The 17,567-nt window shown below is 43.3% G+C and overlaps 1 protein-coding gene across 1 annotated transcript in view; it reads left to right on the top strand.

Annotated features, from left to right (window-relative positions):
- The window catches only part of fam107b (family with sequence similarity 107 member B), a 141,727-nt gene that overhangs the window by 60,037 nt on the left and 64,123 nt on the right, over window positions 1–17,567 (top strand). The gene's annotated exons all lie outside the window — the stretch shown is intronic.

Raw genomic sequence — 17,567 nt, 5'->3', positions numbered from 1 at the left:
TGTTATCAAAGCAGACAAAACAAACCATTTCCCTGTATGAGTGGTTTCCTATTACATTTGAACATGAGGCGAATTAGAGTGAGGAGACTGTTGCTGATGAGAGGAGCGCGTCTGGATGCCAGGTGCAGCGGAGAGCTCACTTTGCATATCAGAGAAGTGCTGTTGTGAGTGGAGCCATGCGTCCTCCGCATTAGTGGATGTAGTGACTGAATGGGGGGGGGGGGGGCGAAGTGTCACTGTTCTCACAAACAACTGCACGCACTTGCGGATATTCACGCGGCGAGACTCTGGCCCGCGAGCGCGGAACATAATAAAATCAAACACATCCAGGCGGCCCGCCGCGTGTGGGGTCACCGGTAATGGAGTTGAGCGCCAGAGCAAAACCGACAGTGATGGATCTGCATCTCCATGAAGCCTGTTCTTCTCCATGCATATTCAGACGCGCCGACTGAAGCTGTGCCACGTCGTTAGCAAATGAAAAGTACTTTAGCATGAGAATGAGCACGACGGGCGTCATAGGAAGTTGCGGAACAAATTCCACCTGGCTCGTAGCTGGGCCCAGTGAATGAGCCTCGTGTTCCTATGCAGATCATTTTTCAAAAGAGACACCTGCTATGAGGCCAAAAAAGCTGAGACAGAAATCCTAAAGTTATATTTCCTTAAAGTGGTACAGTTCGCTCAACATTGATCAGTGTTTCCATTGTAACAAAATAACTGTTTTTAGCATGATTCTGCTATGAGGAACGGTGGTCCTCGATGGCAAACATCGCACTATCGGGCTGATGGAGAATCATTGCCTTCACCTGCTCGCTCTGTCTCATTCCACAGCTAATAAATGAGTCATAGTATCAGCGCGCGATGTAGCATGAATGACCCAAAATGACCTTTGTGGATGACGGATTCTTCTTCATTGAGTTGACTGACACGTCACCTGTGCCGTGCCACCTGTAAGGCTGCTCATGGAGCAGCGGCAGCTAACGCCAGCTGCTGTGCACGACGTTCAGGGAGTTTTTCATGCACGCGTCGCTCCATGCTGTAATTAAGCAGAAGCATGATACTTCTACATTCTAGCTTACCTCTGATTTGCCAACCAACGTAATGTTGATCAGTTTGTGTTAGTTGTTGTTTTTGAGACTGCGACTTTGCAAACCTGCAAGAAAAGAAAATGTGAATCGAACAGAAACTCCAAAAGCTGGAGGACTCATTAAGGATGGTTTGACATCTCCTGCGTTGCCCCCGACTCTTCTGTGTCTGTCCTCCGGCGGATCCTATGTCTCCACATCACAGGGAGACACTGCTTGGCTGCGACCTGCATTCTGTCAACAATCAAGCCTTCTGCGTCTTACTGAGGCTTTGAATCACAAAGTTCTGGTAAAAGTTAGACATCAAAAGATGATATTTGGAGTTGGGGGGGGGATCTACAACCTGGCGTCTCTTAGCAGCAAGCTTTGAGTAGCTGATGAGGTTACAGACAGTCCTTTTTAAGCTGATATTGTGCTGAACAAGCCTATTTGCTTTCTTGCTGAGAAGCACATGAGGAAATCTATACCTCCCTCATGGCTGTACATTAAATATGGGATGAGATTCAGTTAGCTTTGGTTAGCATAAATATGGAAAACAACAGGAAACCATTAAAAAATAAAAGTGCACACTAGCATCTCACTAATTAACACACTGTATCTCAGTCACCCCGGAGTTACTACGGTTCATAGTACTCATATGTGCCCAACAACGCCCCAGGTTTACAAATATGAAAGAATAGACAGTAAATTACCTAGCGGGGGATGGAGGAACCACTACTCATCCCCTGGAGGTTCCGTCCATCCCTGTTTGGTTGCAAAGGATGCTGATCTGCTGGCATGAAGTTTAGGCCACATGTTCAGCTCATTACTAAACAAGATCGGGATTGATCAGCGCCCAAGAATAACATGGAGACTGAACCTATTTACACCACCCACGGAGAAGCTGGCACGCTCCGCTGCCCACTGCAGACCTACAGCTCCTGTGAGCTTATTCCGTCTGTCTTTCCCTCCCCGTCAGTCGTTTTATATGTAATCTCTGTTGCCCAAGTTGTCCACGGAACAGAAAGTCATTAAGTGCTGGGGAGGCGACGGTGCGGGGACGGTTCAGCTTGAGGGAACACAGCCAGGCCGGAACATGGCTACACACGGATTAGTTCATTACTGGGTTCGTAGTTCTTCCCTTCCACTGAAGGCAGGGAGAGGGGCAGGTGAGTTCTCAGTGGGACCCTTTTCTTTTCCAAACGCACCCTTTTTTATTTGTTTCTTGCTCCCTGGCCTGCTCTGTTGCAAACTGCCTGAAACTCGTTAATAATATTCAAAAAGCATTTTTAAAATTCCACCTCACCAGGCCAGCAGCACAGCAGCCTGCTCGATTCAGCTGAATTCTTCTCTTCTTTCCTTTCCCTTCCGTGCCCTCTTTTCCCCAAACATACCTGAGAATTTGCACATTGCTTAATGAATTGCAAATCATACCATTAGCCCCCCCCCAAATGGGCTTAATTGAGGTGATGCCTCATTTGGCTTCACCAGAGTTAAGAAGGATAATAATCTCTGATGTCACTTTGGAATGATTTACAAAATCTGCTCTGTATTTTACATTGAGGTGATGTCACACAGGCTGCTGGGCCTCAAAACACACACACACACACACACACACACACGCTCACACAGGGCACGATGGTTCCAGTGTATGAGTTCAAGCTTCAGCCAGATACTTCAAGTCACATTTTCAATGTTTGGGCATCCGATTGTAATGGAATGAATGTAATAAACCACAGATGTAAAAAATAAATTTGAATATTGTTGAAATGGAAAAGGACTGCATTGTGGTCACAGTATGGGCCGGAAAATTTGTGTGTTTGTAACATATTAACAGCATTTGCGACAAATTGTTAAATACATCTTAAATAGGTCACCAATAGGCACATGACGAACATTATTTAAAGAGAGAAGAGGAGAGGCCTCAATTCAATCTGTTGTGTTGGAACGATCCAATTTTTTACGCACGAGGTGGCATCACGTCACCTTTCTGGAAACAGGAACGTTAAAAAAAAAAGTGTTATCCGCATCTACGCTGCACAGTGTAGGAGCAGGAACCCCAGGGTCTCAGACACAGGTTAGGGCGTGTAGATCTGCAGTGTATCTGGCAAAAACAAGTGGTGTTAATCTACTTTGGATAATAGCGTTGACACTGGGAGCCAGAACAACTGGGAGATTCACCACAACACACCAACACACACACACGTTGTGTGTGTAGAGGGGCTGTGTGAAGGGATGGCCAATGGAGACCCTGAGAGAGCAGGTTCCCATGACCCCCATAGACCAATGAGATGTGTTTTCAACTTGTAAAGATTACACTCATTATTCACACACACACACAACACACACACACACACTGACCACACGCAGACCAGCCTCAGTCAATCAGTGTGATCTCAGGCTAATTTGGCAAACAGTGTCCTCTCTGGTTTTGCGGGCTGCTTGTCTGTTCTTGGGAAAATTCACAGGGGTACTCATCTGTAATACTCAAATTTAACTAAACAACACACACTCACACACACACACACACACACACACACACAGAGTGAGGGGCTATTGTCCAGCCTCAACGAGTGAACCTCACTGGAATTTGTCTTTTAATTGGAACCCCCCAAAAAGGATGGCAGAAATGACATCTCAACAATAACAGAAGAAACAAAAAAGTTCTAAGAAAGTTTCTGAGCTCTTCTGAGCCGAGCGGACAGCGGAATGTTGGATGGAGCAGCTCTCTGCTCTGAAATCATCTGAGGTTATCGTGCAAAATGACGTGAATATTTATGAGCTGAGAGGAATGAGACAGTCATATCTAAAATATGAATTTCCTAATCAGAGCTAATAAATATTTGACTTGTCGAGTCTATCGTGTAGATTAATAGATATTCAGGGCTAAATTCTTAATGTGAAATATAGAGTATGGCTCCCCATTAGAACCCAAGTCATCATCCTCGATCTCACATCAGTCCGTTTTTAATTTTCAGTCAATCCTGACACGTAGATATTAATTAATATATTGACTCCTTTCGATATGATAGCCAACCACATTACACACACCTGTGTTGGTGGAACAAAGCAACTACACAAATAGCAACAACAAAGGTCAATTTAGGGGCTTTGGAGAGTGTCCCCACCAAGTCTGCAATCAGCACAAAGTTCTTACTTGATTAAGTTTTTTTTTTAAATGTTAGTAGATATCAAATTACCATACTGGGGTGTAAACGGTGATTTCACTCTGTATGTTAAACTGGATCAAAACAGGCATCAAAAAGCAATACTGCACATTTAATATATTTCTGCTTCCCTGCTTTGCCGATTCATGTCAACCATGCAGTGGAAGGTGATTATGAAATAAAAATAGACGATGCGTTGCCATTTTATTAAAGTGAGTCTGCCCAGTAGCTTCAAAGAAGTACCTTCTGTCTATAATGGCAAGTAAAGTCTGTTGTTAATGAGACATTTCACCCCATTTTTATGGCTTCAGAAAAAAATCACAAACTACACTTATACCAAAATATCCTTGAGCAAACACCACTTCAAAAAGAACAACTTTCCATAACTTGGATTACACTTTTTTATTTTTATTAACAGGAAACTTAAAATTAATGTAAGCACACATTCCAACAGGAACAAAATCTTAAAGTTTATTACAAAAGAATTCAACCTTTAGCACTAAGCTAGCTTAGCGTCAAGATGTAAATATGGATCCAAAAACAATGGGAGAAGATTGGGTGGTAAATTTAGATGTCTATGCAATACCGTTAGCTCTGAAGACAGCTCTCAGGCATGGATCAAGGACCCTCTGTGCATAAAAGTCAAAGTTGCCACAGGGAAAATGAATCAGTCAGACTCCCCCCATCACAACCCAGTTTTTCAAGTAAAATATAGAAAGCATGTGACTCATTGTAAGTTAAAAAAAAAGCTCTAGAAACGTTGTAATTGGTCTCTCCTTTAATGAGCTTCATTAAAAGTCAATGTGACTGAGGAGTTGTTGGACATCCCCTCATCACAAAAAGCAATCCTTCATGCGCACACCCAAATTCCAACATGCCGAGAAAAAAAAATTCTACCATTTTATCCCTTTGTGGGGTCCCAGCCGTCTTTGGGCAGGAAGGGCTACACCCTGGATAGGTCGCCAGCTCATCACAGGGCTAAAACATTGAAACAAACAACCATTCACACTCTCATTCACACCTGACAGAGGAAATTTAAATCACCATTTTCCCCGTGTGCAAGTCCTGGGAGGGAAAAAGAACCCACACGGCCAAGATTTGAACCCTGAACCTTCTTTCTGTGGCCCGACACTGCCAATCCTTGCCCCAGTGTGCCGTCCGTGACCAGTTCCATTCCAAAAATAGTAAAGTTCATTTTCCTGACATGTATATCCGTGTCAAAACACACTGAATAGAAAAGAATGAATGAAAAGATTATTATACATCTCCCATTTTTCACATGGGTTTAGCTGGTCTGTAACTCCAGGGTTCAGGGTTTGTTGAATATTCTGCCCATGACAGGTTTTCAGATGCCAACTGATCCATGAGTAAATGGCAAATTTGTGAATTAGAAAGTCAAGACGCTCACATATGTCGGTTTGGGCACACATACATACGCCTGTACATACTTATATAGAAAGCAATTACCTGCATGTGAATGACCAGTGGTTGGAGGATATTGGCCCCAGTAGGACAGACAGTTGAAGGGGAAAGAGTTTAACATTGCGCGTGGAAGATGAAATGGCCGACGGGTCACAGCCTCCTGAACACGCTTTAAGATCCTCAAATGGAAGAGAGAGCAGCAAAAGAAGATGCAAAAAGCGGATTTTCACGCCCACGACGCCTTCACAGACCGACAAGAAAAGGATGTTTTCTGAAAGACGGAATCAAGGCTGATGATTTTTTTAATGCTTTCATAAAAGGGCAGGAAAATGTTCATGTAGCACAGCGAATTAATTTTGTCTTGAGTAATAAGTCAAAGCTGAACCTTCACATTATTTCTTTTTTTTTCTTGCTTCTCATAGCAAAACCACGTAGAAAAGGCACACATGGGCGCACACGCACAAACACGCTCGCGGATTCCCGAAGCACAGCGAGGAACGCTGTCTAGATTTGCTTTCTGAAGATCAGACTCCTCGTGTCTCAAACACAAGACGGCTGTGCTTTATTCTACCCGGAGCTGAGCGGCGAGGAGGAGAAATAAGGTAGGGGAATGAAAAAGAGAAAAATGGGAAAAAAGAAGACAAAGGTGAGGAACACAGCTGGGGCTGCACATACCAGACGTGTATGTTTGTGAATGTGCGCTCCAATACAGTGAAAGAGAAAGAGTCCCTTCGTTGTGTTACAGACCACTGCTCCACAGCCCCTTCTCCGCCTCTGTCCTGACAAATATTGAAGCTCCATGCATGGCCCCAAGACCTTAAGGAAGTTATGACAAGAGGAAGAAACCCTTGGCAGAGAAGATAAAAATATAAATAATCTAGGAATGGTTTAACGAGCCCATGAGCACGCGGCCGTGCAATAATCTTTCCCCCTCTGCCCTTTCTCTGCAATGAGAGCACAACCTCCTTTCTCAGGTTTAGAACCAGCCTGGAATGAAAAGCTGAACTGATCCTTGAAGGCACCAAGATTCTCCTGGTCGTCATCAACATCAGTAATAGCCTCATACTGATGATTTGAGCCTATGATGGTTATTTGGTTTACGCATATTAGTTTCGGGAGCGTGGCCGTTCGCTTGTTCCCGTTAAAGCGAGGCGCCCTGTCCCACCGTAGACAATAATCAGCCCTGCCAATGTTCCACAGCTATCCAAGCCAGAACAACACATTCATGCAAGAAGCCAAAATAAGAAAAGAAATAACTTCTCAGAGTCATTTCACCCGAGGCTGAAAAGCAAAAACAAAATCTTGAAAGAGTGACTAACAAAAAGGCCAGACGGGAACAGATGGACAGACAGTGAGAGAGAGAGCAGATAACTACAGACTGTCTCCCTTGTTTTCTGTCTGCCCATAAGCATCGAACATCCCTCGCTTTTTCCATCATAAGGAGATTAGCTTTGAGAGGTGACGCAGCCGCGAGATTATGATTGTGCGATGTACGATGTTGTGATGCTGCCTTTTTTTCCTCTTCGGGTTCTTTGCAGGCTTATTAGGGTGGCATCAATCCTCAGAAAATTGGAGAGAAGCATTTTGTCTGGATCAGATTAGCAATTGCCTGGCAACCCTCACTCTTTATGCTACATCATTTAGATTCCTGCCCTCTTCCACTTGTTTATGTAAAAAAAAAGAATGTGTGAATGTGAATTTGTGCTTCCCCAACCGATTGAGAATTACCCGATTTTTGGCCATATGTAACATTTGAAGTGTCCTGGAACAACGAGACACACCGACGCTTTATGGTTGAGGGTGACAAAATGCATCGTTAAATACAAGCACTAGATACAGAAGTTGCCGTAGTGGTACAAGAAATGTAACTCTCCAGCCATTTTTATATGCGCATTTTTTTCTACAGTCTGATTATAATCATTCCAACTGAAAATTCCAACTTTATTGTTTATGCTGACAACAAAACAAAATGACCTGAATAGACTGGCTTGTCACTGTGGCAGTGGTTAGCATTTTCTCCCCACAGCACGAAGGTCTTGAGTTCGGATCCCCTGGAGGGGCTCTTCTGTGTGGCGTGGAGAATTAGGTTGCTTGTCCTTTCCTGTGATGAGCTGGCAACTAATCTGGGATGTACCCCAGCTCTTTCCCGAAGGTCAGATGGGATATGCTCCATCACTGTGGATGATGGTGGGCTACAGAAGGGCCCTCAGTGGTTAAATCTGAGCCTCTTTTACCACCAAGAATCAGGAGCCAATGATAGGAAGGAGAAGCTCGACGGAGTACACACATAGAGGAAAAGAAACTCCTATATTTTCCCAGTTATTTGCATTCAGGTTAACATGGTTTTTGGCCTCCTTAACCTTATTTTTCTTATACTGTCACTATTTGAAGAATTGTTCTTCCAAAATCATTTGACAAACCTCATAAATCTGCTCACACTAGGACTGGAACTTCATGTGCACCCTCCAGGATGAAGGAATGGTTTTCTTTCCTGGGGAGACCCATTTAGATCCCACTTCAGTCCATAATGTCTAGAATAGGAAATACCAGCGATGTGTTGCAGATTTGGCCGGACGCCATGCAAAACACCAACAGCTGCAGTTCTTAAGGTTCAGAAAAGTCACAGCTTCTGATAATTTATGGACATGATAATACAGAGGAATGCTTAAGTCATAGGTGCACATGGCAACGCACACACTCTAACCTCTGCTTCTGCACAGCTGGCAGATTTGGTCGTCAAACCTCTGGAGACAATTAGTTTCAGCACAGGAAACACCAATTTACCACCTGTAGCCGTGGAGGACAGTTAGCGCTTCTTCACACGCATCATAAATTGGGATTAATCCCAGTTTTGTTTTTCAGACAGGAGACTTTTGACTTTAAGGTGACTGTTTTTGTGAGAGCTCCCACAGGTGCTGAAAATAGTGACAATAAGGGAGTATCCAAGGGATTCTCTCCATGTGGCTGTAACTATGTTTCCAAACATACCAAAGTCATAATTAATATTAAAGCCAATTGAAAAACCCCAGATGACCTTGGGAGTTACAAGACAGGCTGTGTTGAAAATGACACACTCACAACCAGAAAAGCCCTGTGCTGGCGTGTTATTTTTGTGTGGCATTTTGTCGGCTACTTTCCCGGAGAACAGTGTTATTTTACCTCCTCTCACAGTTTGATGGTTGTACTCTCCTTGGATCTCCCAGTAAACACAGCAAGCCACTGTCACAAAGAGCACATGTACACACAGACATATGCACAAAAAAAAGAAATATATATATATATATTTGCCCGAAGCATGCAATTACCTGAGTGTGTGAGTGACTGGTGGCAGTGTCATCAGTGCGGTTGGGGGATATTAGCCCCAGCAGGAGCGGCTGACATTGCCGTTGCCGTAGGGGTGTCTAACAGTGCAGAAAATAAAGGCTGGGAAACTCATTAAGACTCATTTACAATGTGTGGCTGCTGAGCACTCTAATTTCTGGGAAGATCTGAGTTTAGATCTGCTCTAACTGTGCACCAGCATGCAAAGCAAAATTTATGCCCCGGCCCAGCTTGAGACATAAATCGTCCACTTGCTGCTTTGACTGCGGAAGGTTACGATGGGGGTGGGAGAGAGGAGGGATTTAAAGGCGAAAATAGCAAATGCACCATATGTCAACAAGCGTGATATTGTGTCCTTGTGGACATTTGTATTTTTCCCTCCTCTCATTCCTTTAAAGATGTGGACAGCAGTGTTCTTTATGTTAACTTTATTAATAATAACCACATGACAAGCCAAGCATCAAGATAATGGAGGTGCTTTTAATCTGAATGTACCAATTCAATAGTTGGGACCAGCATTATCCAAAAGCCAATAAATCATATAAACCGCTCTCCCTTATCTGCTAACACTGGCTCACCTGGTGCACCACAGTATCCGCCTCGTTTAACTTAATCAGTGAGGAGGCCACCTTAAGGCCGGGGTTTGAAATTATACCCTAAAGGCTTACTAAAGCTGTGGAATATATCCCATCATCATACACGCACAAACACACAAACACTCACACTATCATGAATAAAATCAGCTACGCGGTACCTACAGTATATGGAGCGCCTTGTTTTGTGTGAGATTATATCAGCAGGGATCCATTTTCAGATAAACAGCATGTTTGAATGTGGCCGCAGCGTGCCCGTAATAACATATATGTGCGAGATAATGTGCAGATGAATAATAAACACATCACGCCGGTTTTTAAGACTAGCTTGGCATGGCACTGAAAGCTTTGAATGGGCTGCAATACAAGTCCAGGCCATTGGGGAAAAAACGAATTTATTTATATGTACAGCAGTTTTCTGCAAATTGAGTTTTCTGAGTAAAAAAATCAGTCTGTGTTTGATTTTCCTCCCCAGTCTAGTGAGGTCCATAGCGCCAGAAAACAGGACTTTGCATAGTGTATTGAAGGGTTTCGGAAAACGATGGAATGCCTTTGAATGACCGAGTATCTCCCGTAAGATTGGACAGCGGCACATTGGAAACGTTTACAGAATTCCTGGAGCGTCAGTTGACAAGTTCACTTTCTTTTGGCTATGCCACTTTTAGCCTCTCTACTGTGTCTTCCAATGGAGCAGCACACATAATTAGACACACGTAATTACACACGCACACATACACACACACACACAAACAGGCACATATGGTCTCATCTGTAGTCAGGCTGTGTTTTCGCTGATTAGAAGAGGGGAGGTAGAATGAACAGAGGCTGGGATGAGAAAACAAAAAGGAGTGGACCAAGAGAAAAGCGCAACTCCACAGAGAAAAATAAACCATTAAAGCACCTTTTTTTAACATATTTGAAATGGTACCAAGGGACGCGTTCATGCCAGAGCTATTATCTTCTACTTTTATTGTTTGGTCCAACTTGCTGTTTGAATAAATGACAAAACCACAGAAAGTGTGTCGCGTGTGTGCGTGCGTGTAATATTATCCATTACACTGCAGGATGAGGGGAGTCCCTGAAGCGCACACCATGCTGCAGAGAGCAGAGAAACTTTCCCGTCACCAAGCTCTCACCTGGAGCGTTCTTCAAAGCCTTCCTGTCAGCACAGCCGTCCTGGAGAGACTGGCCAGGACCCATCGAGAAGAAAAACAGCGAGGGGGTGTTGCAATGGTGGCATTCATCCACTGCTGCCATGCTCCAGGACATTTTTCATCGTTTGATCATTTTTCATCATGGTCAAATTTACTCTTTGAATAAAGTTCTCCCCACAACTGCCGTGTTGTCTTTTGTTGAAAGGTTACGTAGCAAAGATGAGAGATGTTTCGGGGGAAAGGACCAGGCCAAACTCCTTCAACTGAGAGGTTTGTAATTTAAAACCGTGATAATTAACCAAATAGGACATAAATGAGGCTAAATGGAATTATTGCACTGCTATATAAAGCACACATGCACGAGAGTGGCGGAATCTCAAGCTTGGTAATGCTGATTAAAACCATGCTCATAGGGCAGCTCTGGCTCGGATAGCGTCTGATCACCACGTCAGCGAAGCGTCAACTTTAGCGAATTCTCAAATTAAATATTAAGAGGTGAAATAATGACCTGGTTTGCCATCTCTACTGGCTTACTAGGACACCCACACCCACACACACACACGCATACACACAGACTGCAAGTGATTTAAGGACTAAGCCTCATTTCTATTCATCACTGATCATGAGTGGCTCCTGCTGGGTCTCAGCAGCATTGACAGTGAACATATCACCTCTGTCTCTCTCTCTTGTTCTATCTGTCTCTCTCTGGCTCACTCTTTCTTTTAGACTTTCAGTCTGACTCCAGCAAGGAAAAATTCAGCTCTTATGTTCGATGCTAGATGGCTGTCATTATCCTAATTTTCTCTCTGTGCATGTGTGTGTGTTTGAGTGTGTGTGTTTGTCTGCTTGTGTGTTATGTATTGAACACCAGACTATCAGCTGATCTTTTTGCCGGTTTCTGCAACTTCGGGGGTGAGGGCTGTTTATCGGTGATCACAGTGATGCTCAAAACTCTGTGGGTCAGTGAAATGTCACTTTACTGTATTTTGTATGTGAAATACACAGTAATTACTGCACTGCATGTGTGTGATTGTATGAGTGCATTATTATTATTATTCAACATTTATAGTGCTAATCAATATGAATATAAATCTAATTTAAATTAAACTACTAGGTACTGCTGAAAGATGTTTGAACAATTCAATTATGGTAAATTCCAACTTATCAGGTTGTTCAAACTTTAGATCTCATTGTTTCACCATAGAAAAAAATGGAGGGAAAAAGGAGTTGAGAATATTCCATGTTTATACATGTTGAGGCCCCAAATCATTCAGATGTTACTCAGAGCCTCCCAGTGTCCGGTGCAGTGTAACTACGTTGGGAATTGCAATTTCCCACCTTGGGATCGATAAAGGATATCAATTCTATTCTACTGCTATTTTACTGCTAGTAATTCAGTCACCAACCTGCGAGTGTTTGTACTACACATGTACTGTCTCTGATGTATTGACTCCCTCGTGCACGACACACACTAAATCCTCTCTCTCTGAGCATGTAAAGTAACCTTATTTAATATGTTAGAAAGATACCGTGAAATATACCATTCGAAAATGATCAATCATCAACCCAGGGTACAGTACATCAATATCCCAACAGTAATATTCCAACCAAAAATACAATATATGACCATCCATTATAGATGACCATCCATTAGAACAAAGACGAACTGTTAGCGAGATGACCCACCTTATGAAGCAGCTCCTCCCAGATGGTTTTTAATGTCTTCTCTTGCCTACAGCCAATTATCTGGGACTATATCAGCAAAGCCTATTCCATTTTCACCTTCCACTTGCTCTAGCTCCAGGTTCTCTGTAGGTTCCATCACAATTCTCCGGTATCACCAGCACCCTCATAGTGGAAAGAAATCACCAAACAGTACGTCATCCTCAGCATCATTGTTGGACCCAACATAATACTTGAAGGTTTCCTTCTCTGTCAAATTTCAGTTTTGAACTAAATATTACCTCTGAGCAGATTTAATCCCAGTTTTGACCTTATTCCCTTTCTATATATATTGTGTGTTCTCTTGCTGATTTGATTCCTTTATTGTCAATGCCTTTCGCCTGAGAGACAGTTAGCTCCAGTGCCATTTGCTTTGCCAGATCATTTATATGTCCTGCAAACATAATAAATGTAGGAGGGTTCAACATACTCTATACAGCCATCTTGGTCGGATTTGAAAAATGAAGAACCATCTATCTAACCCTCTGCATTGCAAGGATCTCGATTCAGCATTGACCACGGTCTTGAGCCAGATCTGCTGCATCCTCCGGGTTGAGTTCCTAGACAGTCCTCCATCCTGTTGAGAAGCAAGAGGCTGGCGGTTGAGTTTACTGAGGTCTTAGTTGGTGAGGAAGAGGTGCCAACTTATATTCTTAATAGTCCCATAAGAGTGCTCTGCTGTCATAGCGGTCAATTCACTTGGCCAGAGTTTTATTCAGAGGCTGGGATTCAGCTACGGTCAGGAGAATGGGGAGAACTGCTGTGTTATAAATATGCAGCTTTGTCATGTGGGACACAGAGTGGTGATGCCAGAGTGGCCTCCATGGAAACTCCATGGCTGCAAGGTCATGTCTGCAGACAGTCTCAGCGTTAAGTTCACTGTTGTTGGTAATGGTGGAGCTTTGCTAGATGTTCCCATTACATCCTGGGCCTACTGGATGACCTTTCATTTGAAAGTCTCCCAGTTCAAAATATCACAATCGGCCAGTGTGTTGAAGGCATTGGTAATGGAGCAGCAGGACGCAAAGGAGGTGTGGGGGTGATGGAGCCTGGAGGAGACAAGGCCTGGCTGGTACCTAGTATGGTCAGCTCAGAGTTTGAGCCAGATTTGGGCAACCAGCAGCAGGTGTTTTTTGTTGTCAAACTGTGCTCCTGTGCACTTGATTTTTCTGTCTGGACCTTACAAGTTTGGAGGGGAACCACATGCCTGTTATGCAAAGGTCATTAGAACGACAGAGGAGGAGCAGGTATTTTGCCGTAATCAGTGGTGGAGCAAGAAGTGTTTGGACATTCATGTGGTGATGCACATCTTCATGGTCAATCTGAACCTATTACCATAAATTCCGGACTATAAGCCGCTACTTTTTTTCTACACTTTAAACACTGCGGCTTATTATACGGTGCGGCTTATTTTTGTTTTTTTCGTGGCGCACTATCACAACTATTGTGAATCAGTCATTTTTACTAACCCTCATCAACATGGAAAATACTAGAAGAAAAGCATATGATGCGACTTTTAAGTTAAAAGCGATCACTCTGGCGGTCGAAGAAGGAAAATCGAGCTGCCGCATGTAATCTTGGCATAAATTACGGTCATCAATGGCGAGAAGGTGGAGACGCCCGCATGAAGAACTGATCCAAAGCAAAAAGACGACAAAAGCTTTTAGACATAAACATCGCAGGTGGCCCGAGCGTGAAAACGTTCTGGAAGACTGGGTGAACACACAACACACAGGGTCGTCAGTGACTCGTCTCTTACGGTAATAAAAACATCTACCGGTACTGAATGTTTTCAATCTAATTTTTCACATTACTACGTGGGATACCTGCGGCTTAAAATCCGGTGCAGCTTGTATAAGTACAAAATTGATTTTCATTCTAAAATTAGATTATGCGGCTTTTAATCAGGTGCACTCTGTAGTCCAGAAATTACGGTAGTCAAGAGGGCACCTGGGTCTCTTCTGGGTCTGGCAGTCCGGTTTCTTCTGATCGGTTTCATAACAAGAGGGAGTTTCTCCTGAGTGGGTACTTAGCTGCAGGACAGTCAGATGATGTGGCTTCCATCTTGGCATAGGCCAACGCACCACCAGGTCCTCATTTGTAACCCATAAGGAAGTCAATATAAGGGCAGAAATAAAATGAAGATTTCTTAACTTTCACAATACATTTATGCCTTGTTTTAACTGTGTCCCAAGCACGATGCCTGCTGTATCTCATGCCAACAAGTACCTGGCCTTGGAATCCTACGTAATAAACTTTAATAAGATTTGACTTAACAGGAGTGTCGAGCCAAGAAGTATCATTATTTTTTGCAGCAGTGACTTGTCAAGTTTTTGAAATGGCTTGATAAATTAAACTGTCTTAGCAACAGAGACATCGGGCCAAAACACAGTGTAATCTTCGAGCAACACGAAAATGATAGAAATGGAACAACAATATTCAAGCCACTGTAATTACAAGCTCGGTCTCTGAGGATCCACAGACTGTTTGCTCAAAGAAATTGGGTTAGGTCTCTGTCTAAAATGAGATACAGCATCAACCAAGTGCAAAAAAAATGGCAGTGGGTTCAGAACTAAGATTGATGGAAATTTTACATCAGCTCATAGTCAGTGACATTATTCTTCTTCATGTAGTTCCAAATTAGATTAGATGTCAATATTTCAGCTATTTTGCTGGGTGACTGAGCTCGCGCAAGAGGGAGCGAGCCAGCCTCACATGTCGGGGCCTCAGCATCACATTGCCTCTTCCTCCTCTCATCCATGTACTCTTATTGTCAGAATGCTGCTGCGGATCGCCTCATATCATTAATCAATTATTCACCAGCAGCCTGTTAATGTTTAATGAGCAAGGCTGCTGCGGTCAATTACTAATGAATTTAGTGGTGGTGTGGGAGCTCCGAGGAGAGTCCGAATTGGCCGAATTGTCGATACGTATACATGTACACATCGCGCGTGTCGCGAGTACATTAGAGTCCAATTAAATGACATTTTACTCTCACACATTTAAATGTTGCCGTGCTTACTGTCACAACACAGGTTCCTGCAGATTAGCATAAGTGCGACACGTGCATAAGGCTGATCGACTCAATATATAACGTCTATTGACAGAAGTATCCATTATTCCAATCCTATATTCACATTAAAATATGCCATGTTGTGTGTTTCAGGTTAAAGGAAGTGAGTTTGTGCTCCAAAGCGCTATCTGATGGAAGAAGATTTGTGGCAGTATCACATGTGCCTCTAGGGGTGATATCGCGTCACTGTGTAAAATAGACGGATGTTTTGCTTGTAACAAATAAAGCATTAAAAGCAAAGGTGCTGACTTAACTTTATTATTGTCTTAAGCACATTTTGGGGGGGTAATAGGTAGAGATGGAGTGAAACGAGAAACATTAACAGGTACACAAGCTTGTGTGCTTAATGCTGAACTTGCAGTGTATCTTAATAATGGAAATAATAAAACAATAACCAATTTTTTTTAATGTCAGAGTTTTGCTTTTGCTTTCTTGCTTAAACTCCAAATAATCCTACACTGACATGTGTGTGTGTGTCTGTGGGGGGGGGGGGGGGGCGGCGTGCATGTGTGTGTGTGTGTGTGTGTGTTTTGTTGGCCTGATGAGCAGATGAGCGTGAGATAGGTCAGTGCATGTGACAAGTGCAGCTTGCATTCTGTTAGCCATGCCTCTGTACCCAAGATAATTAGATAGTAACCCCCTGTTAGGAGCCATAAACAGCAAAAAAACAACGCACACACAATCGTGCACCCCCACGAGCACATAAAGTTCCAAGTATTCTTCGAAGGACGTCAACTTTGACTTCTATTCACTTTTGGTTATACAGAAAGTACGGACATAATTATTTTTTAAAAAGCATCAACTTTACACAGTATCAATATATTTGAATCACACAGCGATGCTTTTCATTGTGTTTGATGTGCTTAACACATTCACTGTAAGATATTTTCGAACGAATAATTACTGTGTAATAAGCTATTGCTATATGTTCATATATGGAGTAAATCCTCTTCCAATAAGTCTTCTGGAGTTGCATGTCATGCTTCTGAATTGGGCTATTTCTGCAAAACAAACACACAAAAATGCCGGTTGCCACACGAAAACGCAAGAATGCAACTAAAGTATTTCAACTTCACAGTGTCAGAAGTTCCTAAATTATGAATGGACCTTTTCTTAGCCTGACCACATCCCAAGTGATGAATCCGATGACCAGGACAAATTGAACTTTGCGGTTGTAACTGGCTCTGTTGTCTCACCGAGGCTAGGCACACGTCGTCGCATACTCGCTCCTCTGTGCGATTCCCCATCCATCATGAGGCCAAGACAGGACAGAAGACCATGGGAAATGAAGCATGGCTAATTCTATTAGTGTGGGGACACAAACAATCTGCGGGGACTCGAATCAGGAGGAAGCAGAATCCCAGTGGACCCACTTCCTGCCGCATGCACGGGAGCAGTTCACCATGATAAGATAACACGAAGCATTCCTGCACAAGAGTGCAGAACGCATGGATGATTTCATTGGTTCTAATTATCTGTATTTGTCATTTATCACACTGGCATCTCATTCCCTCAGGCATTTCCTTTCTTTCTCTCTTACTTTCTTATTCTTTCTTTCTTTCTCTTCTCTTTCTTTCTTTCCTTCTTTGTGTTCTGCGACTCTGCTATGCCTCGGTCTAGGGGCTGAAGCTGAGCACAAAGCTCTCTCGCTGAGGGACCCTTATTGGACAAAGCTGGCTTTCTGGACTTTCTGCATATATGCATGCCACGCAGACAATGAGGCCTTTATTTGTGCAGCCAGCATCTCCGAGCTGGAGCAACAGGGATGTGAGATGAAGTCCGGGAGAGCTGTGACTGACACAGGGCACTGGCATATGCGTGCGCACGCGCTTCCAGCCTCATAGCCGTCCGCGTATGTGTGTCACAGAGGTGTGAAGTGGTTGTTCTTATACATCATCAGGCGACTAATCAATCTCTGCCCATCTGAAGTCTTCTCCTCTGAGACTGTTATCATGTGCCATATGGTGTTGCTCATGAAAAAACAAGAGCTAGTCACAAACCTGATTGTCATCTGCATACAGAGCAGGCAGAAACACGCTGTGGCCTGTAACTGC

This window comes from Takifugu flavidus, chromosome 13 (assembly GCF_003711565.1).
Source record: "Takifugu flavidus isolate HTHZ2018 chromosome 13, ASM371156v2, whole genome shotgun sequence".
NCBI lineage: Eukaryota > Metazoa > Chordata > Actinopteri > Tetraodontiformes > Tetraodontidae > Takifugu > Takifugu flavidus.
This window is presented reverse-complemented; position numbering and strand designations above follow the sequence as displayed.